Source organism: Amia ocellicauda, unplaced genomic scaffold (genome assembly GCF_036373705.1).
Source record: "Amia ocellicauda isolate fAmiCal2 unplaced genomic scaffold, fAmiCal2.hap1 HAP1_SCAFFOLD_34, whole genome shotgun sequence".
NCBI lineage: Eukaryota > Metazoa > Chordata > Actinopteri > Amiiformes > Amiidae > Amia > Amia ocellicauda.
Window position 1 is genome coordinate 394,986 of NW_027102909.1, and position 25,654 is coordinate 420,639.

The window sequence follows — 25,654 nt, forward strand, 5'->3', positions numbered from 1 at the left end:
ACCCTCGTCAACTTACTCAAACCCTCTTCAACTTTGGTCAACATTGCTCTGCATTCTAACAGCTATTCTTTCTCCTATTCTTAATTTCTTACAAGAAATGTATTCAGGTTTTTTTATCAATATGTTTTATTTATATTTATACAGATGTCACTCCATTATTCGTTTATTGAAGTCATATATGTACCTAACAAAATATTAGCCAATAGGCCATTGATCTCAATAATGATTCCCATAATCCTAGGACACCTTCTCTTTTACTCTTCCTTTCCATTCTTACTTTTCTCCTGTAAAGCATTTTATATTACTTGAGCTTACTTATTCTATAGTTGTAATCTTATACTTCTGCGGTATCTTACCCTTTTCCTACATCACTCATCTTAAAACCATGGTCTACTTTGACTTTCATTTCAGGTATTATATGCTAGGCACCAATAACCAAACATTTTCTGAAAGACTGTAACATGTCACCAGACTGTTTACATTCTCCTGCTTTCACAGGCTGTCAGGGCTGCACCAGGCTCTCTTCTAGCCTTTCGTTTCCTTGAATTTGACTTTTGACAGAGCTTGTCCATAACATGATGTTTAACAAACAAATTCTGGTTCTTCTTGTGGAGACACCATGACTATTTATGTATTACTATTATTATCCATCTGTTTATTCAATGTATATTTTGGATTACTTTTCTTATAATAGTCTTTCTTTCTGATTTCTGATGCTTGAGGCACTCTGTATAGAGCCAAAGATCCTCATGAATATGATAAATCTGTTGTTACATTTTTAAATATAATTCTAAAATGATTGCCAAAACATAGACATTTACCTTATATCACCTTCAAACTATACATATTCATAAACACACAAAGCACATACACATTGATATCTAAAGATAATTCAGATATCCGATCTGTGGCATGTTTTATTGACCCTGCAGTGTCTCAAACAGCCCTTATAACTTATTATTTAAGCTTATGATTATTTAGAATAAAATGTCAAATAATCCCACTCGATTATTTCATTATTTCACTATCTCAGTTTTCTTGATCCATTGTGAAAAAGTTCTGTTATTTCCTCCTCATCTGTAGAGGCTACATTAGCCCACTCCCCGGTCTGATATTCTCGTAGTAACTGTATCCAAATGTTGGGCGGACATTTAGCCTTCACGATGATGTGTACATCGTGCGGGTGAAGGAGGTGAATAACCATCTTTTCATCTAGAATATCCCAAAAAGTTGTGTTACCCTGGTTTGGTTTTAATTTTGGGAGGGACGCCCATATCATTTCTTTTTCTCCTGGGGAGAAGGGGACATGGGTTTTAGTCGTATAGACTATTGATTGACCTTCCTCTTTACTCTGTCTAGTTTTGACTTGCATGGGTGCAGCTGGGACCGTTTTCAGAGCGGTCAGATCTGGATACAATGTATTATTATAACCAAAATCAGTGATTGATTTATATTCCGGATTATATGGGGGAGGAGCGCTAGCAAAACCTCCTTTTTCATATTCCCATGCTTTGCGATCTAAATCATCCCAATCGGGCCTGTCGTCCTCGGAGTGATCTGTGTCGCGACGCGCTCCTAACACGGCAGCACATCGCGCACCTACACCTTCACCTTTTCTGACCACTTTTCTTGCCCTTCTAATTTGCCTTGTAGTTCTATTAATTCTATCGTATTTTTCACAACTTCTTCTCTCAATTCACATTACTGTTTATGATGATCTTCCATTTCTGTTATTTTCTTTTCTTGATTCTCACCAACCTGACACAATATCACAATTCCTTTCTCTGTCTTATCTGGTTGTTGTTGCTTCCACCAGTCCCGGTGCTCCTTCGGAGACCAGTCTTTCTCCCAACTTCCTTCCAACATTTTCTTCTCTACATTCTGTTTTTTTATTTCTCAAAAAACCAATAATGCTGGTGTCACTCACTGTGACGATTTATCTGAAATATTACATTATTATATATTATATTATGTATATATATTATAATAAAAACAAACACTCCAGTAAGGTACGGACACCCGTACATGACACTGGCTAAGGTAAGGGAACCCATAAACAACCATAAGCACCCCCGGACCTAGGACAGACTGTAACTTGCTAACTTGCTAACTGTTTTGTTTGCTTCACATCGTTTGCTGCTAGTTGCATGCCAAACGAGTTCGTTCTGTCCAAAATATAAGCTTTTTTCTTCTAATAAACTCAATAAAAATACAGTGCACTAGCAACTATTTCCCTTTCAAAAGTTGTAGTCCCGTTTCAGTTAAAACAAAATGTGTTCTTCAAACAAAGAAAATACTTGTGTTTCTTTTCCCTCTTTACCTGCTCTTATCACAAAGCTTCTCAACACAATCTCAGGTGCAGGTGCACTCTGCGCTATCCTTTGCCCGAGCTTTGTCCAGGAAAACTCACTGTAGCCATCTTAGTTCAACACGGGCTCTCCTTACCTGCGAGTCACACGGGTCCAGTTCACTTTGCAAGTGAACAGTCTCTTCTCAGAAACAATAAGGAAACTTGGAAAGAAACACAATCCCAGGTCGGTGTTAAAAAAAAGTTCTTTGTTTTCATATTAAAAGAAAACATTTGTATTTTCTCTGCACACTTCACAGCTCCAATTAGCACACTCAACTAATCCCTGCCCCCCTCAGAACCGTCACTAAAGAAAGGTACTCACAGTCATTTTAAATATGACATCCTGTAGTGTTTGTTTTCAAAATATGATCTTATTATCACTTGAACCAAATAAATCCTTTGACCCACTAATACCAAATTACAGTTATGGGGGCCACAGATGTGATTTGAAAATACGATCTTCCATGTCTTTCTGTTGTGTTTTGACCTGGGGATCTGTAATTGTCCAAGTGGCTACTGCACATGTACTTATTTAATATTAAATGTGTTATTTAATTAGGCTTGGTTCTGGTGAGCATGTACAAGACGTCAGCTTTTTAAATAACTGTGTGTATTGGATCATACACATTTTAGAAATACTCTCTCAAACTTCCCGCATTGGTACCTCACCAGGGAGGTAGAAAACAGCAATAGCATTGAAAAAGTGTGATTGTAGTTCTGCTCTTCTGCAATATATTTCTACAATATCTTTAACATCTTCTTTAACATTGTTTTAAAGGCTGGGACCAATATGGTGGAATATCTCCAACACACGGACATTGAGAGACTCGACCCCTTTGTGCTGCTGCTCAGAGACCAACTCTCAGTTGTCTCTGAGTAGGCTATGGATCAACTTCCTTTCCTAATATGAAGGAGACCATGGATACAAAACCTATGAAAAACAGGTGATTATTGTTATTCTTCTCATTATAAACTACTTAATACATCTCTCCCATAAAGTACAACAGGATAGTGGTGACGTCATTCAGGATTGGATTGCCATTGGTCAAAAGCCCTCTGAGAGAAATTGTGTGGCGACACTCCACACTCTTAGAAGAAATTGTTCTGCACAGAACCATAAAGGGTTCCTCGAGTAATCGCTCTGGTGGATCCCTTTATGGTTCTATGTAGAACCCCTTCAAAGGGGTTACATGAAGAACCCCCAAACATAGCGTTCTACACAGAACCATTCGTTTTAAAATGTTATATATAGAACCCATTCAAAAGGGGGACACGTGCTATACCTGAATTTGTTTTCCAAATACAATCTTTAAAAAATGTATGAGTTCATATATACAAACACACATACACAACGTAAAAATCGCACTACTAGTGAAGTAACTTCATTTACATTATATGCCACAACTCCTCAATTTGGAACGCAAAAACAAGACATCTGATGTAAAAGTGTAAACTAATTACGAACAGCACTTTTGATTTTTATCTTCAATTCAGGGGCTACTTATTCGAACAGTAAACTGTATTCTCTCTTCAGAGTGACTGGAATGTTTTTGCCTACATTCAACTTAAATATGAAAGTTTCCAAAAACGGCATAGTTTTCTTTAAGGCTATTCAATGCCAAACACAAAATTCTCTCTGCTTTCAGTGCTTGTCCTTCAGCACAATTACACAGGTTCATGATGTTCTCATTTCAATACATTGTTTTCTTATTTAAACTATTTGACTTTGAGCTTACATTGAGAATAAAATCACTTTTGCAAGTAAAACCTGGCCAAGAAAGGAAGCAGCACTACAATAAAACAATACACAGAATACAAAGCAGTTCCTTCAAAAGTGAAAGTGATAAAGAGTGATGTCTGTCAGTAAATTACGTTGAGATAAATATTGGTTATTTTGAATTAGGAGTCCAACTTCAATAACTTCTATTAACAAGCCAAAATACAGATCAGAATTACGGGTAATTGAAAATAATATGTAGCGCCTGGATGTGTTCAGAGAAACACTAAAAACGGACCTTCCTCACACCCGTCTTGTTGAGGTGGACGTGGTCATACAGGTGATGTGGCTGGATGTCTCAGTGGTGTGCCAGGTGGACGTTGGGGAGGAGGGCACATCTTCGGGATACTTCTGCGTTGATGGCCTGGATGATGTGCAGGGGCACGTCTGTGCGGGGCAGCAGTGTGGAGATGGTGATTTTGGCAGTTTGGAATTCCTCTGTGGCTTTCTTTGCCACCTGTCTCAGGGCTGAGGCCACATCGCCCCTGCGGGCACTCAGGTCGTTAGTGCCGGTGTGGATGAGGATGTGTTTGACCTGGCACAGCCTCCTCTTGGAGAGCAGCTCCAGGGCTCTCTGTGCTGTCGGGCACCAAAGCTTTTTCACTTTTCGCCCAGGGAAGAGGCGCCTCTCATCCAGGAACTTCCCATTGGAGTCGCTCAGAATGACCACCTCTGTGTTGACCTGCCACTCCGGGTTTTGCGTCGGGAGTGGTGGGGGCAGCGGGTGTGTTTTAGGGGAGTGGCGTTTCAGGGGTTTGTGTATTAGTGGCAGGTCTGGTGATAGTGGGGGTGTCAGGAGTGGTGGGGAGTGTGGGTGGATCAGTGGGTGCGTCAGTGGGTGCGTCAGGGGTTGTAGGTGTTGTGGGGTCAGTGCAGTGCAGTCTCTGTGCTCCTCTCTTAGCTTCTCCAGCTGGCTCTGCAGGCTCCTCAGCTGGCTGTGCTGGGGTGTCCTGGTCAGCTCCTCCCTCGCTCTGTGCAGCTCCGTCCTCAGGGTTTGGCTCTGCTCCTCCTGGTCTCTCACTGCTGCTCTCAGCTTATGGATCTCAGCCTTGTGGTGCATCTTTAGTCCCTGAACTCCGCAAACTTCAGCTCCAGCACTGATAGGCATTCCTTTAGTGTTTTAATGTTGCTGGAGAGTTTTGGGGAGACAGGGGGGCAGTCTGTGGGAGATGGGGCACTGTCTGGCTCCGTGTGGCTGGGGGCAGACTGCAGGGTGGTCGGCTCTGGCTCGTGTTTCTCTACCTCAGTCTGCTGCTTTGAGGTGTGGAAGCCGAGAGATAATTGGTCCAGGCTGCTCTCGCTGTCCTGCACCATGATGGTCCCGTTGTGGTATACATTAAAAGTGAGCATCACACTGTCTGTGTCTTTCTCTACCAGCACTGAGATCTGCCTGCCTCTGCTAATGCCCCTCTTGTTGTTATTGGGGTATGTCTGGCACAGGGTTTTGTGAGAGGCGGTGGGGTACTGAGTGTAGAACAGTAGATTGTTCTTGACCCTGTTTTCTCCTTTACCGGTGTAGTCTAGGATGAGGGTCTCAGGAGATGCTCTCATCACAGCTTGTTTGTAGTCCTTATAGCCTGTGCAGAGCGAATGTCTTCAGGGTATCGGATTTCAAAAGGCAGCTCTGCAGTCAGACTGCTGTTCGATAGATTTGTATCAGTCTCAGTGGCAGTTGGGCTCTCTCCTACTGTCACTCTATTCAAATTGGAGCTCTGCATTTTCATTGGCTGAGTCAACTACTGAGAATGCTTATTTATTTTATTAATACATATTTTTTTGTTTAATTATTTGTCTCTATAGGTGAAAGGTCTTACCTCCAATTCTTGTCTTCAGCTTTTCTTTTCTGACTTTTCTTCCTGAACTGTCTCTCTGCTTTCTTCTTTTTGTGTTTCTCTTAAAATTATTATTTTTTGAATACTTTTTCTTCTGAATTTCTATTCCATTTCTTCTGTGTATGTTTATAGTGCTATATATTCATTTGTAAATGACAAATTAAATCCGCTTATGTATAAAAACAAATGTTTTTTAGGAGCTCATATTCCTCTCTCTCTCTCTCTCTCTCTCTCTCTCTCTCTCTCTTTCTCTCTCTCCCTCTCAATTCAATTCATTTGTATTGTCAAAGCAATTGGACATACATACATATACATACATACATACATACATACATACATACATACATCTACACGGAAAATAAATAATAGAATTATGAATCACAATAAGATGTAATGAAGTACAGAAAATGAAAATGTAAAAAAATGTGATCTTTAATACATACAAATAAAGAAAATAGGTTTACTATTTCCAGATTCCTTTTTTGAAATACAATGACATGCATAACAAACAAGTATTTACATTATATTTACAGCCGGTGCTCGTGTGTCACTGTGTCCCTCAGGCTGTGGTAGGCGCTGACATATTGGGCAGCCAGGGTGGCTGTGTGTCCCTCCCCCAGGAGGACTGGCGTTTTTCTTTTTTCTCAGTTTTGTCACAGGTTGGGTGGGCATCCATTATGTTGTTACAGAATTTGTCCCTTATTTTGGGCTAAAGCTTTCCGTGGAGGGGAACGTGGATCAGTTTGTACCATTTTTGGGAGAATCTGCCTTGTTGGGGCGGAGCTGTGACCAGGTGAACAGCAGATCGGGCATAGGTGGGCATGTGGGCAGAGGAGTTGGAAGGCCGGTCAAGCAAATAAGCTTGCTAAGGTACGCAGCAGCAGCAAGCATCCCCCACATCCAGCCAGCCAGCCAGTCTGGCTGGCAGTGACTGAGTGGTTGTCAGACGGCAAGCAACGGAATGTACGTGCTCTGTGATGTCATAGCAGTCAGCTGAGAGAGGCTCGTGATGTCATCGCTGAGCTGGCTGGCTGGCTGGCTCTGTGTGTGTGTGTGTATGTCTGTGTGTGTGTGTGTGTGTCTGTTTGTCTGTTTTTCAGTCTGTCTGTCTCTCTCTCTCTCTCTCTCTCTCTCTCTCTCTCTCTCTCTCTCTCCCTCTCAATTCAATTCATTTGTATTGTCAAAGCAATTGGACATACATACATGCATACATGCTAGAAAGTCATTACTATGTTATCTTAAAGGCTAACTAAGCAGAACATATATCATTATAGAACAGAGTCCATAGGTCTACACATGGTTTTAGGGAACAGGCACGTAGGTCATACCGTTTGACATTGTTTCCAAGGTTCTCATCGTAAATAACAAACAGAAATCAAACTAGCTTCTGGCCTGACCTTCTAGCTTGACTCTATCTTTCCGCCTTATATACTTGGTGAATAATTGAGGAAGTAGCACCAAGTGACCACATTAGGCTGCCTGAGGGTTTCTGGGGAGTGTAGTTGTCTAGGGTCGGTTTTCTTCCCTAGAGTGCAGACCTTGCAGCAGACCTGGCCTGACATGTCTGCCATGTATGACCCTGCCCCTTGGTTTGTCCCACATCCTCCCCCCCAGCTGCGACCCCATAGGTCGAGCGACAGCCGCAAAAAAGCATGCACCCGGGACAGCCCATCAACATTCCCCATGGCCTTCCCTGGCCTGTGCTGCAGTGTGAAATGAAAATGTTGGAGACTCAAAAACCACCTCATCACACGGGCATTCCTGTCTTTCGAACGATGCATCCAAGTGAGGGGGGCATGGTCAGTGATCAGGGTGAAGTGCCTGCCCAACAAATAGTATCGAAGACTGTCCAAAGCCCACTTCACTGCCAAACATTCTTCTTCAACTACCAAATAATTTATTTCATTGGATTCCAACTTTCTGCTAAGGAACAACACCGGGTGTTCGTGATCACCCATTCTTTGGGACAAAACCACTCCGATCCCCACCTCAGAGGCGTCCGTCTGGACTATAAATTCTTTCTGAAAGTCTGGTACCATTAAAACGGGGTTGCGGCAGAGCGCCTCCTGTAGGCTCCGGAAAGCCCGGTTTGCTGTATCACCCCATCTAACCATATTGGGTTCTGTAGCCTTAGTCATATCAGTCAGAGGGGCCGCTAAGGTAGCATAGTTGGGAATAAACCTCCGGTAATACCCAGTTAACCCTAAAAATGCCCTAACCTGCTTTTTATTGACAGGCCTAGGCCAAGAGTTTATGGCTTCAACCTTGGATATTTGGGGTTTCACCATACCCCTCCCTACTGTATAGCCCAAGTATTTGGCCTCTTCCAACCCCAAATTGCATTTGGTTGGATTAGCCATCAGGCCTGCTGCATGTATTGAATCCAATACCGCTTGGAGCTGAGACAAATGTGATTCCCAATCTGGACTGTGAATGACCACATCATCTAAATATGCTGCCGCATACGTCCTGTGTGGTCTAAGTATGTGGTCCATCAACCTTTGAAAGGTGGCAGGAGCACCATGCAGGCCAAAGGGCATCACTGTGTAGTGAAACAGACCATCTGGGGTTGCAAAGGCTGTTTTTTCTTTGGCACCCGGGGTCAAGGGAATCTGCCAGTAGCCCTTGGCTAAGTCAATAGTTGAAATATAGCGAGCATTCCCAATATTCTCTAACAATTCATCTACTCGGGGCATTGGGTATGCATCAAACTTTGAAATTTCATTAACCTTTCTAAAATCATTACAGAATCTCCAGGAGCCATCAGGTTTGGAAACCATGACTATAGGGCTGGACCACTCACTGTGGGATTCTTCAATAACCCCTGCCTCCAGCATTTCCTTAACCTCATTTCTAATAGTGTTCCTGCGAGCTTCTGGTACCCTGTAAGGCCTCATATTTACCTTCTTTCCTGGGAGAGACACAATGTTGTGAGAGACTAAATGGGTACGCCCCGGTATGCCTGAGAAAACTTCCCTATTACGTATTATCAAGTCGTTCACCTCCTTCAACTGGTCAGGTGACAAGGCAGCTGCAATATTCACCTTCGGTGTCCCTAGTGGCTGAGGGGGGTAAGTCAACATCAACACTTCCCTGTCCTTCCAGGCTTTTATTAAGTTGACATGATATATTTGTTCTGGGGGTCGGCGGCCGGGTTGCTGAACCTTATAGTTCACTTCCCGTATTCGCTCTATAATCTCATAAGGTCCCATCCACGTAGCCAGAAATTTACATTCTACAGTGGGAACCAACACCAACACCCTATCACCAGGCTGGAACACCCTCAGTGTAGCCTGACGATTATAGGCGAATTGTTGGTGTTCCTGTGCCTGCCTTAGGTGCTCTCTCACAATGGGAGTGACTGTGGCTATTCTCTCTTGCATAGCATTGATGTGCTCGACTACACTCCGGAAAGGAGTGGACTCGTGTTCCCACGTTTCACGGGCTATGTCTAATATCCCCCTGGGGTGCCTCCCATATAACAGTTCAAAAGGCGAAAAGCCCAGGGAAGCCTGTGGGACTTCCCTAATGGCAGACATCAAGTAGGGCAGCATGAATTCCCAATTTTTCCCATCCTTATCGATTACCTTTCTTAGCATGGACTTCAGGGTCCTATTAAATCTCTCAACCAACCCATCTGTTTGTGGGTGGTAGACTGATGTTCTCAACTGCTTAACCTGCAACAATTTACACAGATCGGTCATAACCTTAGACATAAAGGGTGTGCCCTGATCTGTTAATATCTCCCTCGGTATCCCCACCCTACTACACATCAACATTAGCTCTTTTGCAATACCTTTTGAAGCCATGGTCCGCAGTGGAATGGCTTCTGGGTACCTGGTGGCATAATCCAAAATAACCAGTATATACTGATGCCCTCTGGCTGATTTCGGGAGAGGTCCCACCACATCCATAGCTATCCTAGCAAAGGGGGTCTCTATGATGGGCAAAGGGACCAGTGGGCTTCTGAAGGCTGGTTTAGGAGCATGTAGTTGACATTCAGGACATGAGCTACAATGTTCTGTCACGTCTGCATGTACGCCTGGCCAGTAAAACCTCCTCAGGAGTCTATCCTTGGTTTTGTCCATCCCCAGATGTCCCCCCAGGATATGCCCATGTGCCAGATTGAGAACTGTTCGTCTGAATGGGGTGGGAACTAGCAATTGCTCCACAATGTCCACCCCTATCTTATTTACACGGTACAATAGGTCATTTTTTACCATAAAATAAGGATAAGCTGTTGGCGGGTCTGCAGTAGTCATAGGGGTCCCATTTACTACCTTCACATTTTCTTTAGCATAGTGTAGAGTGAGATCTCGCACCTGTGCGCTGCCAAAATCAGTGGGGAGTCCCTCTAACACTGACACTTCTACATTGTCAGCTTCAGGGGTCTCTATGAATGGATTCTCACCCACCCTGCTAGTGCTGGGTTCCTCACCCTCCATAGGGTCATCTACGTCACTACATTCCACCCCTATGTTTTCAGTTTAATTTTCCCCAACCAAAACCTTCACTGTCGACTCAACTGGAACCAGGTCTACTTTTAGCTCTAGTTGTGGGATCGAGGCAACTTCTGGCTTACAGTTTTCAGTGTGCATTTCCAATTTACTATGTTTTCTATCTAGTTTTCCAAAATTAGGAAAATATCGTCCCAGTATCACATCATATGGCATGTTGGGTACCACACCGACTTCGTAATCTAGTTTCCCGGCCTCTGTCTGTATGTTTACAAGGGCTGTGGGATAGGGGCGTGTGTCACCATGTGTGCATGTGATACTGAGCTCCTGATGTCTATCCAGCTTGTTGGTCGCTACTAATTTTTCTGTGACCAGTGTAACCATACTGCCAGAGTCGAGTAGAGCAGCCACTTCTTTCTCATCGACTATCACTGTACACATGTGTTTTGGATTAGGTACTCCGCCTATGAAAACATCCGTCCCAACAGGGCAGGCATAAAATACCGGTTTCTCTTTCCCCATATCACACACATTACATTGCATTGGTTCCTCTCTACCTGGGCAGTGGGCCGCAATATGTCCTACTTTGTCACAATTGTAGCAGACAATTGGTTGTGATGGTGACCCCCTATAACCCTTAGTCTCGGCTTTAGGCCCCACCTTTGCCCCCCCCAGTCTTGCTCTTTTCTTCCAATCCAGCGCGTCATGTTTCCCAGAGTACTTTGGAACCATCTTACCCGGTCCGCTGGTTCGTCATGGCCTGGGGAACGAGTTTTTAACCTCCGGTACATGCTCTGCTGCTCCGGCTGTATAGAACCGCTCTACAATGGCCACCAAGGTGTCAGCGGACAGCACCTCATTCTGGCCAACCCAGCGTCGAACGTCCTTGGGCAAACAGCGTTGGTAGTTGTCAAGGACTATGGCCTCCACCACCTCGGCTGATGAATGGACCTCTGGCTGTAGCCATTTCCTGGCCAGATGGATCAGATCAAACATCTGCGTTCGGATTGGTTGTCCTGGTTGGTAGGCCCACTGCTGAAACCGATGTGCCCTCACTGCGGTGGTCACGCCCAATCGGGTCATTATCTCCGCTTTCAATTTATCATAGACCTGGGCGTCCTTCAGCTCCAGATCAAAGTACGCTTTCTGTGCATCCCCTGCCAGATAAGGTGCCACAAGCCCTGCCCAGGAATCTTTTGGCCATCCCTCTCCCTGCTGTCCTCTCAAAGGTCATAAGGAAGGCCTCAACATCGTCCTGTTTTGTCATTTTCTGCAGAAAGTGATTGGTGCGGGGAGTGGAATGGGTTGCAGCCCCCTGTGGCCAAATCCTGGTTGCAAGTGCTTCAACACTCTCTTTCAGCTCTTTAGTCACCTTTTCCTGCTCTTCTCTAAACATTTTATTTGTATCATGCTGGACCTGCAGTGCTTCCTGATGCATCCGCATAGCATCCTGGTGAGCCACCTGCTGCACCCTGGTCGCTTCCTGTTGGGCTATTACAGCCTGTAGTTTTTTTTTTTTTGGATAAAAAAATTCACTCAGCCAGTCTGGGTTTCATGAGGTGCTGCCCGCATTCTACACCAAATGTGACAAAACGCCTTGGCTGTACACATGTGCGGGTCTTCTCTGTGATCTTCTTAGGAGTAAAAACCAGTCATGACCCAGGGAGGAGGTTGCAAATACAGGGCTGTGCCTGTATGTTTACTTCAAACAAAACAAATCTGAAAACAAAACCTAACTCACACTGGAGTTGTAACTAATCTTACATAATCATTCTATTTTAAACAAAGTCTGGAATAAATAAGTCTTGGCTTTCTCCTTATGAGCTACCTCTGTTTTCCAGATAACTCACCCTATTGTCTCTCACTTCTCTCTCTCTCAGGCCCGCCTTATATACCTGGTGAATAATTGAGGAAGTAACACCAAGTGACCACATTAGGTGCTAGAATGGCTGCCTGAGGGTTTCTGGGGAGTGTAGTTGCCTAGGGTCGGTATTCTACCCTAGAGTACACACCTTGCAGCAGACCTGGCCTGACATATCTGCCATGTATGACCCTGCCCCTTGGTTTGTCACAATACATACATACATACATATACACGGAAAATAAATAATAGAATTATGAATCACAATAAGATGTAATGAAGTACAGAAAAAGAAAATGTAATAAAATGTGATCTTTAATACATACAAATAAAGAAAATAGGTATACCATTTCCAGATTCCTTTCTTGAAATACAATGACATGCATTACAAACGAGTATTTACATTATATTTACAGCCGGTGCTCGTGTGTCACTGTGTCCCTCAGGCTGTGGTTGGCGCTGACATATTGGGCAGAATGTGTCCCTTATTTTGGGCTAAAGCTTTCTGTGGAGGGGAACGTGGGTGAGTTTGTACCATTCTTGGGGGGCTCTGCCTTGTTGGGGCGGAGCTGTGATCCAGGTGAACAGCAGATCGGGCATAGGTGGGCATGTGGGCAGAGGAGTAGGAAGGCCGGTCAAGCAAATAAGCTTGCTAAGGTACGCAGCAGCAGCAAGCAGCCCCCCCATCCAGCCAGCCAGCCAGTCTGGCTGGCAGTGACTGAGTGGTTGACAGACGGCAAGCAACGGAATGTACGTGCTCTGTGATGTCAAAGCAGTCAGCTGAGAGAGGCTCGTGATGTCATCGCTGAGCTGGCTGGCTGTCTGGCTGGCTGGCTCTGTGTGTGTGTGTGTGTGTGTGTGTGTGTGTGCGTGTGTCTGTCTGTCTGTCAATTCATTTCAATTCAATTCAAAGGTGCTTTATTGGCATGATCTATCACAATATTGCCAAAGCAGATACAAATGTTCTATCAATCAAGACAAAACATTGCAATACAAGATTCAGTGGAACAAATATAGTACACATTGAAATAAAATTAAGTAGGATATAAACCATATTTGTTGTTTGTATCAAAATTTGTGTCATGACATCAGAAAAATCACTGTTTTTATTTTGTTTTGCAAATGGAGTGCCACAGGCTGGTGTCTACACACTGTCTCGCAGGCTGTGGCAGGTGGATACATATTGCGCTGCTAAGAAGGCAGTGCGCTCCTCCTCTCCCAGCAGGACGGGGAGTTTGCAGCAATCGGGGATCATGCTGAACTCAGGGATATGCATTTTTAATATTTTAAAGTATGTCTCCCTGATTTTTGTGTATTTAGGGCAGGACAGCAGGAAATGCGCCTGTGTTTCGACCTCCCCTAGGTCACACTAGCTGCACAGCCGCTCTTCTCTGGCAACCCAGAATTTTCTGTAGCGGCCTTTTTCAATGGCGAGGCTGTGGTCACTGAGCCTGTATTTAGTTAGATTTTGTCTCTCTTTTATATTTTGGATTTTTAAGTATTCAGCCAATGTAATGTTTCTATTCAGGGCCCGGTAGCATTCCAATTTGTTTTGTAATTCTAATTCGTGTCTCTAATCTTTTGTGTATTTGCTTTTCAGGTACATGTCAATTTTCCCAATTGTTGTTGTTTTGGTCATTGTGTGTTCGGGCTCTGTGAGCCTCAGAGCCGTGGGGGCGTTTCTGTGTACGTGTAAGATGTTTTTATTAAATTCTAGGTGGAATATTTCCATGGGGCTTTTGTCCCAATTGTTGTTATTGAGGTTCATGAGGGGACCCCACACTTCGCTCCCATATAGCAGGATTGGTTGGATGATGGAGTTTAATATTTTAATCCAAATAGTTATTGGTATTGTTGTTTTCCCAAATTGTGTCTTTATGGCATAAAATGCCCGGCGTGCCTTGTCTATTAATGCGTTTATAGCCAGGCTGAAGCTCCCTGACGCACTGATGGTCAGGCCAAGGTAGTTGTATCTGGTGCAGTGCTCTAATCCAGTGCTGCCCAGAGTGAAGCGGTACCTGTTTCCCTGAGATGGGGCTTTTTTCTGGAAAACCATAACTCTGGTCTTGTCCAGATTGACTGCCAGGGCCCATTTCTGACAGTACTGCTCTAGCAGCGCCAGGTTCTGCTGAAGCCCCTGCTCTGTGGGCGACAGCAGCACCAGGTCGTCTGCATAGAGCAGGAACTTGATCTCTGTGTCATGGAGAGTTAGGCTGCGGGCGTCAGACTGCTCCAACACTGTGGCCAACTCGATGATGTAGATGTTGAACAGTGTTGGACTCAGACTGCAGCCCTGTCTCACTCCCCGCCCCTGAGTGAAGAACTCTGTTCTTGAGTTGCCAATTTGAACTCCGCATTTGTTTTCAGAATACATTGATTTAATGATGTCATAAACTTTACCCCCTACACCACTCTGTAGAAGTTTATAAAATAATCCCTTGTGCCAGATTGAGTCAAATGCCTTTCTAAAGTCTACAAAACAGGCAAATATTTTTCCTTTATTGTTTTGGGTATATTTATTTATGAGGGTGTGTAGAGTGTAAATATGATCGGTTGTGCTGTGTTTTGGTAGGAAGCCAATCTGACTCTTATTCAGGACACTGTGCTTGGTAAGGAAGGCCAGTATCTGGGCGTTGATGATACTGCAGAACACCTTCCCCAGGTTACTTCTCACACAGCTGCCCCAGTAGTTATTGGGGTCTAATTTGTCTCCACTTTTAAAAATCGGGGTGATCAATCCTTGATTCCCGACCTCAGGGAAACACCCGGCTCTCAGCACCAGGTTAAAGAGTTTGAGCAGAGCCTCCTGCAGCTGCGGGCTGCTGTGCTTCAGCATCTCAGGGCTGATGCTGTCGGGGCCGCTGGCTTTCCTGGGTTTGAGGATTTTGAGTTGATGTTTTAGTTCCTGTATTGTAAATGGGTTATCTAAGGGATTTTGGTTATTCTTAATGATTTCTTCCAATTTATTTAGGTTTTTTAATATTTTAACCTGTTCTGGCTTTGGATTGTTTTCAACATTTTGGTAAAATTTTTCAAAGTGTGTTTTCCAGATTTCTCCATTTTGAATTGGTATTTCATTTTTTGTTTTTGGGGTATTTATTCTGCCCATATAGTGGTCTTTTTTCTTACTGAGGAGTTGCTTGTAGTGCCGCAGGGCCTGGCAGTAGCTGAGGCGAGCCTCCTGGTTGTCGGGCTCTCTGTGTTTAGTGTTGGAGAGATGTCTCAGGTGTTTCCTAGAAGTTTCACACTCCTGGTCACACCACTGTTCTTTTTTTCTTTTAGACGATTTCATATTTTGGTTTTTAATTGTTTTAATGTTTGATTTTAAAGCCAGTCTCTCAAATATTTCATTCAGTGTTTTGGTGGCTGAGTTTATTCCGTTTTGGTTTATTTGATAGTGTGAGGATTGATATCTGTCTAACATGTTTTCAATCTCATCACTATTCAGGGCTCTTGTGTAGTTCTCTGTGCTGGGCTCTGACCATCTCTAACTGGGTGGCAGGGAGACCAGTTTTGTGGGAAGTTTGGCTCTGACTTGTGGCTGCGCTGATCTTTTTAGGTAAAGTGTTATTTGGCTGTGGTCTGATAGTGGAGATTGTTGTCTGACTATAAACGCATTGTTGGCTTGTGGGTCCAGGTCAGTTATGGCGTAGTCCACCACACTGCTGCCCAGAGCCGAGCAGTATGTGAATCTCCCCAGAGAGTACCCCCTGGTCCTGCCATTGATGATATATAGACCCAGGCTTTTACATAGGCGCACTACCTGCTTCCTGCTCTTGTTTACCACGCTGTCGTGGCTGTGTCAGTGTGGAGGTGTGTGTGTGGCACAGCGGGGAGTCTCCGAACAGGTGTGTGTTCCCCTCTGTATTGATGTAGTCCATCTCTCTGCCAGTCCTGGCATTGAGATCGCCACACAGCAGTACAGAGCCCAGGGTCTGGAAGTGGCAGATTTCGTTTTGAAGCTCATGAAAGCCTTCCTCATTATAGTAGGGGGAGTCTGCGGGTGGCATATAAATTGCACATAGGTATATATCTGTGTTATTTTGTAGGGTGTCTTTTCTGATTTTCATCCACAGGTGTGTGTCTCCTCTCTGTACTGGGCATAGGGCTGCTCGGAGCTCCTCCCTGTACCACACGATAATCCCCCACGAGGCCCTGCCACACCTGACTTTGGGTTTTTTATAGGAGGGCACAATCAGCTCCCTGTATCCATTGTATCCATCCAGTGTATAGACATATCTGCACAGCACCAAGTCTCTACAAGAATGAAAACATCTGAACTATTTACAGTGTTGATCAGTTCAGGGCCTGTGCTCTTCATTCCAAAAGTTGAGGAGCGTAAACCCTGCATATTCCAACTGCTTATTTTAAAGGACATGTTCATATATTTTATTATACTTGTCTCTTCTACATAAGAAAGTTTAATTTGTGGTCTACAACTGATATTATATTACTATTAATAATTATATATGGATATACATAATAATCACTCAAAGATTTTATCTTTGCATCAAAATATCAGAATAATTAAATCACATTTTTTCTTACTCTCCATCTCCACAACCATATATATGTGTGTTGAGGCTCAGTTAACTCAGCAGTGTGGTACAGATGACACTGAGGAGTTGCCTTATCTGGGCCAGCTGGGCAGCATCGGGCCTCCAGGCTCTGGAAGCCGCTGCTGCGTGGCTGTGTGGCTGTGCTGGTCCCCGGCTGTCCGCTCTGCTGTGCTGGACGGGCCCTCTGGGGATGGGGGGGTGGGGAATGGGGCCGCGGGGTCTCAGGGGCTGGGGCTGGGGTGGAGCCGGTGGCTGGGGATGTGGCCGGGGGCTGGGGGGTTTGCTCCTGGTCTCGAGGTGGGGGTGTGTGGGGTTTCGGCCCAGGGTTGTGTCCTTGAGGACCTTTGAGATGATCCTCACACCCGTCTTGTTGAGGTGGACGTGGTCATACAGGTGATGTGGCTGGATGTCTCAGTGGTGTGCCAGGTGGACGTTGGGGAGGAGGGCACATCTTCGGGACACTTCTGCGTTGATGGCCTGGATGATGTGCAGGGGCACGTCTGTGCGGGGCAGCAGTGTGGAGATGGAAATTTTGGCAGTTGGGAATTCCTCTGTGGCTTTCGTTGCCACCTGTCTCAGGGCTGAGGCCACATCGCCCCTGCGGGCACTCAGGTCGTTAGTGCCGGTGTGGATGAGGATGTGTTTGACTTGGCAAAGCCTCCTCTTGGAGAGCAGCTCCAGGGCTCTCTGTGCTGTGGAGCACCAAAGCTTTTTCACTTTTCGCCCAGGGAAGAGGCGCCTCTCAACCAGGAACTTCCCATTGGATTCGCTCAGAATGACCACCTCTGCGTTGACCTGCCACTCCGGGTTTGCGTCGGGAGTGGTGGGGGCAGCGGGTGTGTTTTGGGGGAGTGGCGTTTCAGGGGGTTGTGTATTAGTGGCAGGTCTGGTGATAGTGGGTGTGTCAGGAGTGGTGGGGAGTGTGGGTGGATCAGTGGGTGCGTCAGGGGTTGGAGGTGTTGTGGGGTCAGTGCAGTGCAGTCTCTGTGCTCCAGTGATGTGTAGCTCCTCTCTTAGCTCCTCCAGCTGGCTCTGCAGGCTCCTTAGCTGGCTGTGCTGGGGTGTCCTGGTCAGCTCCTCCCTCGCTCTGCGCAGCTCCGTCCTCAGGGTTTGGCTCTGCTCCTCCAGGTCTCTCACTGCTGCTCTCAGCTCATGGATCTCAGCCTTGTGCTGCATCTTTAGTCTGTGCATCTCATCCCGGAGCTGATCGCACAAGGAGGTCTGGGCCAGGGTGCTCAAGGTCTGCTCCCTGAACTCCGCAAACTCCAGCTCCAGCACTGATAGGCATTCCTTTAGTGTTTTAATGTTGCTGGAGAGTTTTGGGGAGACAGGGGGGCAGTCTGTGGGAGATGGGGCACTGTCTGGCTCCGTGTGGCTGGGGGCAGACTGCAGGGTGGCCGGCTCTGGCTCTTGTTTCTCTACCTCAGTCTGCTGCTTTGAGGTGTGGAAGCCGAGAGCTAATTGGTCCAGGCTGCTCTCGCTGCCCTGCACCATGATGGTCCCGTTGTGGTATACATTAAAAGTGAGCATCACACTGTCTGTGTCTTTCTCTACCAGCACTGAGATCTGCCTGCCTCTGCTAATGCCCCTCTTGTTGTTATTGGGGTATGTCTGGCACAGGGTTTTGTGAAAGGCGGTGTAGAACAGTAGATTGTTCTTGACCCTGTTTTCTCCTTTACCGGTGTAGTCTAGGATGAGGGTCTCAGGAGATGCTCTCATCACAGCTTGTTTGTAGTCCTTCTTAGCCTGTGCAGAGCGAATGTCTTCAGGGTATCGGATTTCAAAAGGCAGCTCTGCAGTCAGACTGCTGTTCGATAGATTTCTATCAGTCTCAGTGGCAGTTGGGCTCTCTCCTACTGTCACTCTATTCAAATCGGAGCTCTGCATTTTCATTTGCTGAGTCAACTACTGAGAATGCTTATTTATTTTATTAATACATATTTTTTTGTTTAATTATTTGTCTCTTACCTCCAATTCTTGTCTTCAGCTTTTCTTTTCTGACTTTTCTTCCTGAACTGTCTCTCTGCTTTCTTCTTTTTGTGTTTCTCTTAAAATTATTATTTTTTGAATACTTTTTCTTCTGAATTTCTATTCCATGTCTTCTGTGTATGTTTATAGTGCTATATATTCATTTGTAAATCACAAATTAAATCCGCTTATGTATAAAAACAAATGTTTTTTAGGAGCTCATATTCCTCCCTCTCTCTCTCTCTCTCTCTCTCTCTCTCTCTCAATTCATTTCATTTGTATTGTCAAAGCAATTGGACATACATACACATACATACATATACACTCACCTAAAGGATTATTAGGAACACCTGTTCAATTTCTCATTAATGCAATTATCTAATCAACCAATCACATGGCAGTTGCTTCAATGCATTTAGGGGTGTGGTCCTGGTCAAGACAATCTCCTGAATTCCAAACTGAATGTCTGAATGGGAATGAAAGGTGATTTAAGCAATTTTGAGCGTGGCATGGTTGTTGGTGCCAGACGGGCCGGTCTGAGTATTTCACAATCTGCTCAGTTACTGGGATTTTCACGCACAACCATTTCTAGGGTTTACAAAGAATGGTGTGAAAAGGGAAAAACATCCAGTATGCGGCAGTCCTGTGGGCGACAATGCCTTGTTGATGCTAGAGCTCAGAGGAGAATGGGCCGACTCGATTCAAGCTGATAGAAGAGCAACTTTGACTGAAATAACCACTCGCTACAACCGAGGTATGCAGCAAAGCATTTGTGATGCCACAACACGTACAACCTTGAGGCGGATGGGCTACAACAGCAGAAGACCCCACTGGGTACCACTCATCTCCACTACAAATAGGAAAAAGAGGTGAGACATTCAGATGGTAGAGTCAGAATTTGGCGTAAACAGAATGAGAACATGGATCCATCATGTCTTGTTACCACTGTGCAGGCTGGTGATGGTGGTGTAATGGTGTGGGGGATGTCTTCTTGGCACACTTTAGGCCCCTTAGTGCCAATTGGGCATCGTTTAAATGCTACGGCCTACCTGAGCATTGTTTCTGACCATGTCCATCCCTTTTTGACCACCATGTACCCATCCTCTGATGGCTACTTCCAGCAGGATAATGCACCATGTCACAAAGGTCGAATCATTTCAAATTGGTTTCTTGAACATGACAATGAGTTCACTGTACTAAACTGGCCCCCACAGTCACCAGATCTCAACCCAATAGAGCATCTTTGGGATGTGGTGGAACGGGAGCTTCGTGCCCTGGATGTGCATCCCACAAATCTCCATCAACTGCAAGATGCTATCCTATCAATATGGGCCAACATTTCTAAAGAATGCTTTCAGCACCTTGTTGAATCAATGCCACGTAGAATTAAAGCAGTTCTGAAGGCGAAAGGGGGTCAAACACAGTATTAGTATGGTGTTCCTAATAATCCTTTAGGTGAGTTCATCGTAGCACTTAATACTCTCTTTCTGTCTGGAGGAGATATAATTGAAGTATTGTACACGTACCCGGCTACTATCAACACCCTTTGCTGCACTGATATTTTTCCCTCCATTTTTTTTTTTTTTTTTTTTTTTTTTGCTGGAAGTTCCGTCAATACCCACCAGCCTTTAAGAGACATCATGCAGCCAGGCTTTTTGGCTTGCAGCCACACCGTCCTGAACGCGCCCGATCTCGTCAGATATCGGAAGCTAAACGGGGCAGGGCCTGGTCAGTACTTGGATGGGTGACCTCCTGGAAATACCTGGTGCTGCAAGCTTTTACGTCTCCTGGGTAACTTAATCGTAGCTCTTAATACTCTCTATCTGTCTGGAGGAGATATAATTGAAGTATTGTACACGTACCCAGCTACTGTCAACACCCTTTGCTGCACTGATATTTTTCCATCCATTTTTCTTTTTTTTTTTTTTTTTTGCTGGAAGTTCCGTCAATACCCGCCAACCTTTAAGAGACATCATGCAGCCAGGCCTTTCGGCTTGTGGCCACACCGTCCTGAATGCGCCCGATCTCGTCAGATCTCGGAAGCTAAACGGGGCAGGGCCTGGTCAGTACTTGGATGGGAGACCTGCTAGAAATACCAGGTGCTGCAAGCTTTTTACGTCTCCTGGGTAACTTCATCGTAGCTCTTCATTCTCTCTATCTGTCTGGAGGAGATATAATTGAAGTATTGTACACGTACCCGGCTACATACAACACCCTTTGCTGCACTGATATGTTTCCCTCCATTTTTTTTTTTTTGCTGGAAGTTCCGTCAATATCCGCCAGCCTTTAAGAGACATCATGCAGCCAGGCATCTCGGCTTGCGGCCACACCATCCTTAACGCGCCCGATCTCGTCAGATCTCGGAAGCTAAACGGGGCAGGACCTGGTCAGTACATGAATGTGAGACCTCCTGGAAATACCTAGTGCTGCAAGCTTTTACGTCTCCTGGGTAACTTTATCGTAGCTCTTAATACTCTCTCTCTGTCTGGAGGAGATATAATTGAAGTATTGTACACGTATCCAGCTACTGTCAACACCCTTTGCTGCACTGATATTTTTCCCTCCATTTTTCTATATTTTTTTTTTTTTTTTTGCTGGAAATTCCGTCAATACCCGCCAGCCTTTAAGAGACATCATGCAGCCAGGCATCTCGGCTTGCGGCCACACCATCTTGAACTCGCCCGATCTCGTCAGATCTTGGAAGCTAAACGTGGCAGGACCTGGTCAGTACATGAATGTGAGACCTCCTGGAAATACCTGGTGCTGCAAGCTTTTACGTCTCCTGGGTAACTTTATCGTAGCTCTTAATACTCTCTATCTGTCTGGAGGAGATATAATTGAAGTATTGTACACGTACCCAGCTACTGTCAACACCCTTTGCTGCACTGATATTTTTCCATCCATTTTTCTTTTTTTTTTTTTTTTTTGCTGGAAGTTCCGTCAATACCCGCCAACCTTTAAGAGACATCATGCAGCCAGGCCTTTCGGCTTGTGGCCACACCGTCCTGAATGCGCCCGATCTCGTCAGATCTCGGAAGCTAAACGGGGCAGGGCCTGGTCAGTACTTGGATGGGAGACCTCCTGGAAATACCTAGTGCTGCAAGCTTTTACGTCTCCTGGGTAACTTTATCGTAGCTCTTAATACTCTCTCTCTGTCTGGAGGAGATATAATTGAAGAATTGTACACGTACCCGGCTACTGTCAACACCCTTTGCTGCACTGATATTTTTCCATCCATTTTTCTTTTTTTTTTTTTTTTTTGCTGGAAGTTCCGTCAATACCCGCCAACCTTTAAGAGACATCATGCAGCCAGGCCTTTCGGCTTGTGGCCACACCGTCCTGAATGCGCCCGATCTCATCAGATCTCGGAAGCTAAACGGGGCAGGACCTGGTCAGTACATGAATGTGAGACCTCCTGGAAATACCTAGTGCTGCAAGCTTTTACGTCTCCTGGGTAACTTTATCGTAGCTCTTAATACTCTCTCTCTGTCTGGAGGAGATATAATTGAAGAATTGTACACGTACCCGGCTACTTTCAACACCCTTTCCTGCACTGATATTTTTCCCTCCATTTTTCTATATTTTTTTTTTTTTTTTTTGCTGGAAATTCCGTCAATACCCGCCAGCCTTTAAGAGACATCATGCAGCCAGGCATCTCGGCTTGCGGCCACACCATCTTGAACTCGCCCGATCTCGTCAGATCTTGGAAGCTAAACGGGGCAGGACCTGGTCAGTACATGAATGTGAGACCTCCTGGAAATACCTGGTGCTGCAAGCTTTTACGTCTCCTGGGTAACTTTATCGTAGCTCTTAATACTCTCTATCTGTCTGGAGGAGATATAATTGAAGTATTGTACACGTACCCAGCTACTGTCAACACCCTTTGCTGCACTGATATTTTTCCATCCATTTTTCTTTTTTTTTTTTTTTTTTGCTGGAAGTTCCGTCAATACCCGCCAACCTTTAAGAGACATCATGCAGCCAGGCCTTTCGGCTTGTGGCCACACCGTCCTGAATGCGCCCGATCTCGTCAGATCTCGGAAGCTAAACGGGGCAGGGCCTGGTCAGTACTTGGATGGGAGACCTCCTAGAAATACCAGGTGCTGCAAGCTTTTTACGTCTCCTGGGTAACTTCATCGTAGCTCTTAATTCTCTCTTTCTGTCTGGAGGAGATATAATTGAAGAATTGTACACGTACCCGGCTACTTTCAACAGCCTTTGCTGCACTGATATTTTTCCCTCCATTTCTCTTTTTTTTTTTGCTGGCTGTTCCGTCAATACCCGCCAGCCTTTAAGAGACATCATGCAGCCGGCCCTCTTGGCTTTCGGCCACACCGTCCTGAACGCGCACGATATCGTCAGATCTCTGAAGCTAAACGGGGCAGGGCCTGGTCAGTACTTAGATGGGAGACCTCCTGGAAATACCTGGTGCTGCAAGCTTTTTACGTCTCCTGTGAAACTTCATCGTAGCTCTTAATACTCTCTATCTGTCTGGAGCAGATATAATTGAAGTATTGTACACGTACACGGCTACTTTCAACAGCCTTTGCTGCACTGATATTTTTCCTTCCATTTATCTTATTTTTTTTTTTTTTTTGCTGGAAGTTCCATCAATACCCACCAGCCTTTAAGAGACATCATGCAGCCAGGCCTCTTGGCTTGCGGCCACACCGTCCTGAATGCGCCCGATCTCGTAAGATCTCGGAAGCTAAACGGGGCAGGGCCTGGTCAGTACTTGGATGGTTGACCTCCTAGAAATACTAGGTGCTGCAAGCTTTTTACGTCTCCTGGGTAACTTCATCGTAGCTCTTAATACTCTCTTTCTGTCTGCAGGAGATATAATTGAAGAATTGTACACGTACCCGGCTACTTTCAACACCCTTTGCTGCACTGGTATTTCTCCCTCCATTTCTCTTTTTTTTTTTTGCTGGATGTTCGTCAAAACCCGCCAACCATTAAGAGACATCATGCAGCCCGGCCTCTTGGCTTGCAGCCACACCGTCCTGAACGCCCCCGATCTCATCAGATCTTGGAATTTAAACGGGGCAGGGCCTGGTCAGTACTTGGATGGGTGACCTCCTGGAAATGCCAGGTGCTGCAAGCTTTTTACGTCTCCTGGGTAACTTCATCGTAGCTCTTAATTCTCTCTTTCTGTCTGGAGGAGATATAATTGAAGAATTGTACACGTACCCGGCTACTTTCAACAGCCTTTGCTGCACTGATATTTTTCCCTCCATTTTTCTTTTTTTTTTTTTTTTTTCTTTGCTGGAAGTTCCGTCGATACCCGCCAGCCTTTAAGAGACATCATGCAGCCCGGCCTCTTGGCTTGCAGCCACACCGTCGTGAACACCCCCGATCTCGTCAGACCTCGGAAGCTGAACGGGGCAGGGCCTGTTCAGTACTTGCATGGGAGACCTGCTGGAAATAAAAGGTGCTGCAAGCATCTTACGTCTCCTGAGTAACTTCACCGTAGCTCTTAATACTCTCTTTCTGTCTGGAGGAGATATAATTGAAGTATTGTACACGTATCCAGCTACTGTCAACACCCTTTGCTGCACTGATATTTTTCCATCCATTTTTCTTTTTTCTTTTTTTTTTGCTGGAAGTTCCGTCAATACCGTCCAGCCTTTAAAAGACATCATGCAGCCAGGCCTCTTGGCTTGCGGACACATTGTCCTGAACGCGCCCGATCTCATCAGATCTCGGAAGCTAAACGGGCCAGGGCCTGGTCAGTACTTGAATGTGAGAACTCCTGGAAATACCTTGTGCTGCAAGCTTTTTACGTCTCCTGGGTAACTTTATCGTAGCTCTTCATTCTCTCTATCTGTCTGGAGGAGATATAATTGAAGTATTGTACACGTACCCGGCTACATACAACACCCTTTGCTGCACTGATATGTTTCCCTCCATTTTTTTTTTTTTGCTGGAAGTTCCGTCAATATCCGCCAGCCTTTAAGAGACATCATGCAGCCAGGCATCTTGGCTTGCGGCCACACCATCCTGAACTCGCCCGATCTCGTCAGATCTTGGAAGCTAAACGGGGCAAGACCTGGTCAGTACATGAATGTGAGACCTCCTGGAAATACCTGGTGCTGCAAGCTTTTACGTCTCCTGGGTAACTTTATCGTAGCTCTTAATACTCTCATTCAGTCTGGAGGAGATATAATTGAAGAATTGTACATGTACCCGGCTACTTTCAACACCCTGTCCTGCACTGATATTTTTCCATCCATTTTTCTTTTTTCTTTCTTTATTTTTTTTTTTTGCTGGAAGTTCCGTCAATACCCGCCAACCTTTAAGAGACATCATGCAGCCAGGCCTTTCGGCTTGTGGCCACACCGTCCTGAATGCGCCCGATCTCGTCAGATCTCGGAAGCTAAACGGGGCAGGGCCTGGTCAGTACTTGGATGGGAGACCTCCTAGAAATACCAGGTGCTGCAAGCTTTTTACGTCTCCTGGGTAACTTCATCGTAGCTCTTAATACTCTCTTTTTTTCTCCAGGAGATATAATTGAAGAATTGTACACGTACCCGGCTACTTTCAACACCCTTTGCTGCACTGGTATATTTCCCTCTATTTTTCTTTTTTTTTTTTGCTGGCAGTTCCGTCAATACCCGCCAGCCTTAAAGAGACATCATGCAGCTGGGCCTCTCGGCTTGCGGCCACACCGTCCTGAATGCGCCCGATCTCGTCGGATCTCGGAAGCTAAACGGGGCAGGGCCTGGTCAGTAGTTGGATAGGAGACCTCCTAGAAATACCAGGTGCTGCAAGCCTTTTACGTCTCCTGGGTAACTTCATCGTAGCTCTTAATACTCTCTTTCTGTCTGGAGGAGATATAATTGAAGAATTG

The 25,654-nt window shown here is 45.3% G+C and overlaps 5 non-coding genes and 11 pseudogenes across 5 annotated transcripts; all 16 read left to right on the plus strand.

The window, feature by feature from the left end:
* Window positions 1-20,462: 20,462 nt before the first annotated feature.
* On the plus strand, window positions 20,463-20,581 carry LOC136732177 (5S ribosomal RNA). Its single transcript, XR_010809813.1, has one exon. It is a non-coding gene; the product is annotated as a 5S ribosomal RNA (ribosomal RNA).
* A 215-nt stretch (window positions 20,582-20,796) lies between these two features.
* On the plus strand, window positions 20,797-20,915 carry LOC136732221 (5S ribosomal RNA). The gene has a single exon (XR_010809866.1). It is a non-coding gene; the product is annotated as a 5S ribosomal RNA (ribosomal RNA).
* Window positions 20,916-21,120: 205 nt separating this feature from the next.
* LOC136732540 (uncharacterized) lies at window positions 21,121-21,239 on the plus strand (annotated as a pseudogene).
* Window positions 21,240-21,457: 218 nt separating this feature from the next.
* Window positions 21,458-21,576, plus strand: LOC136732585 (uncharacterized; annotated as a pseudogene).
* A 215-nt stretch (window positions 21,577-21,791) lies between these two features.
* LOC136732211 (5S ribosomal RNA) lies at window positions 21,792-21,910 on the plus strand. The gene has a single exon (XR_010809854.1). It is a non-coding gene; the product is annotated as a 5S ribosomal RNA (ribosomal RNA).
* A 215-nt stretch (window positions 21,911-22,125) lies between these two features.
* On the plus strand, window positions 22,126-22,244 carry LOC136732507 (uncharacterized; annotated as a pseudogene).
* Window positions 22,245-22,463: 219 nt separating this feature from the next.
* LOC136732570 (uncharacterized) lies at window positions 22,464-22,582 on the plus strand (annotated as a pseudogene).
* Window positions 22,583-22,797: 215 nt separating this feature from the next.
* Window positions 22,798-22,916, plus strand: LOC136732615 (5S ribosomal RNA). The gene has a single exon (XR_010809951.1). It is a non-coding gene; the product is annotated as a 5S ribosomal RNA (ribosomal RNA).
* Window positions 22,917-23,125: 209 nt separating this feature from the next.
* On the plus strand, window positions 23,126-23,244 carry LOC136732601 (uncharacterized; annotated as a pseudogene).
* Window positions 23,245-23,461: 217 nt separating this feature from the next.
* Window positions 23,462-23,580, plus strand: LOC136732309 (uncharacterized; annotated as a pseudogene).
* Window positions 23,581-23,789: 209 nt separating this feature from the next.
* On the plus strand, window positions 23,790-23,908 carry LOC136732285 (uncharacterized; annotated as a pseudogene).
* A 220-nt stretch (window positions 23,909-24,128) lies between these two features.
* On the plus strand, window positions 24,129-24,247 carry LOC136732640 (uncharacterized; annotated as a pseudogene).
* Window positions 24,248-24,462: 215 nt separating this feature from the next.
* On the plus strand, window positions 24,463-24,581 carry LOC136732536 (uncharacterized; annotated as a pseudogene).
* Window positions 24,582-24,786: 205 nt separating this feature from the next.
* Window positions 24,787-24,905, plus strand: LOC136732621 (uncharacterized; annotated as a pseudogene).
* Window positions 24,906-25,129: 224 nt separating this feature from the next.
* Window positions 25,130-25,248, plus strand: LOC136732627 (5S ribosomal RNA). The gene has a single exon (XR_010809952.1). It is a non-coding gene; the product is annotated as a 5S ribosomal RNA (ribosomal RNA).
* A 210-nt stretch (window positions 25,249-25,458) lies between these two features.
* On the plus strand, window positions 25,459-25,577 carry LOC136732295 (uncharacterized; annotated as a pseudogene).
* Window positions 25,578-25,654: the final 77 nt, after the last annotated feature.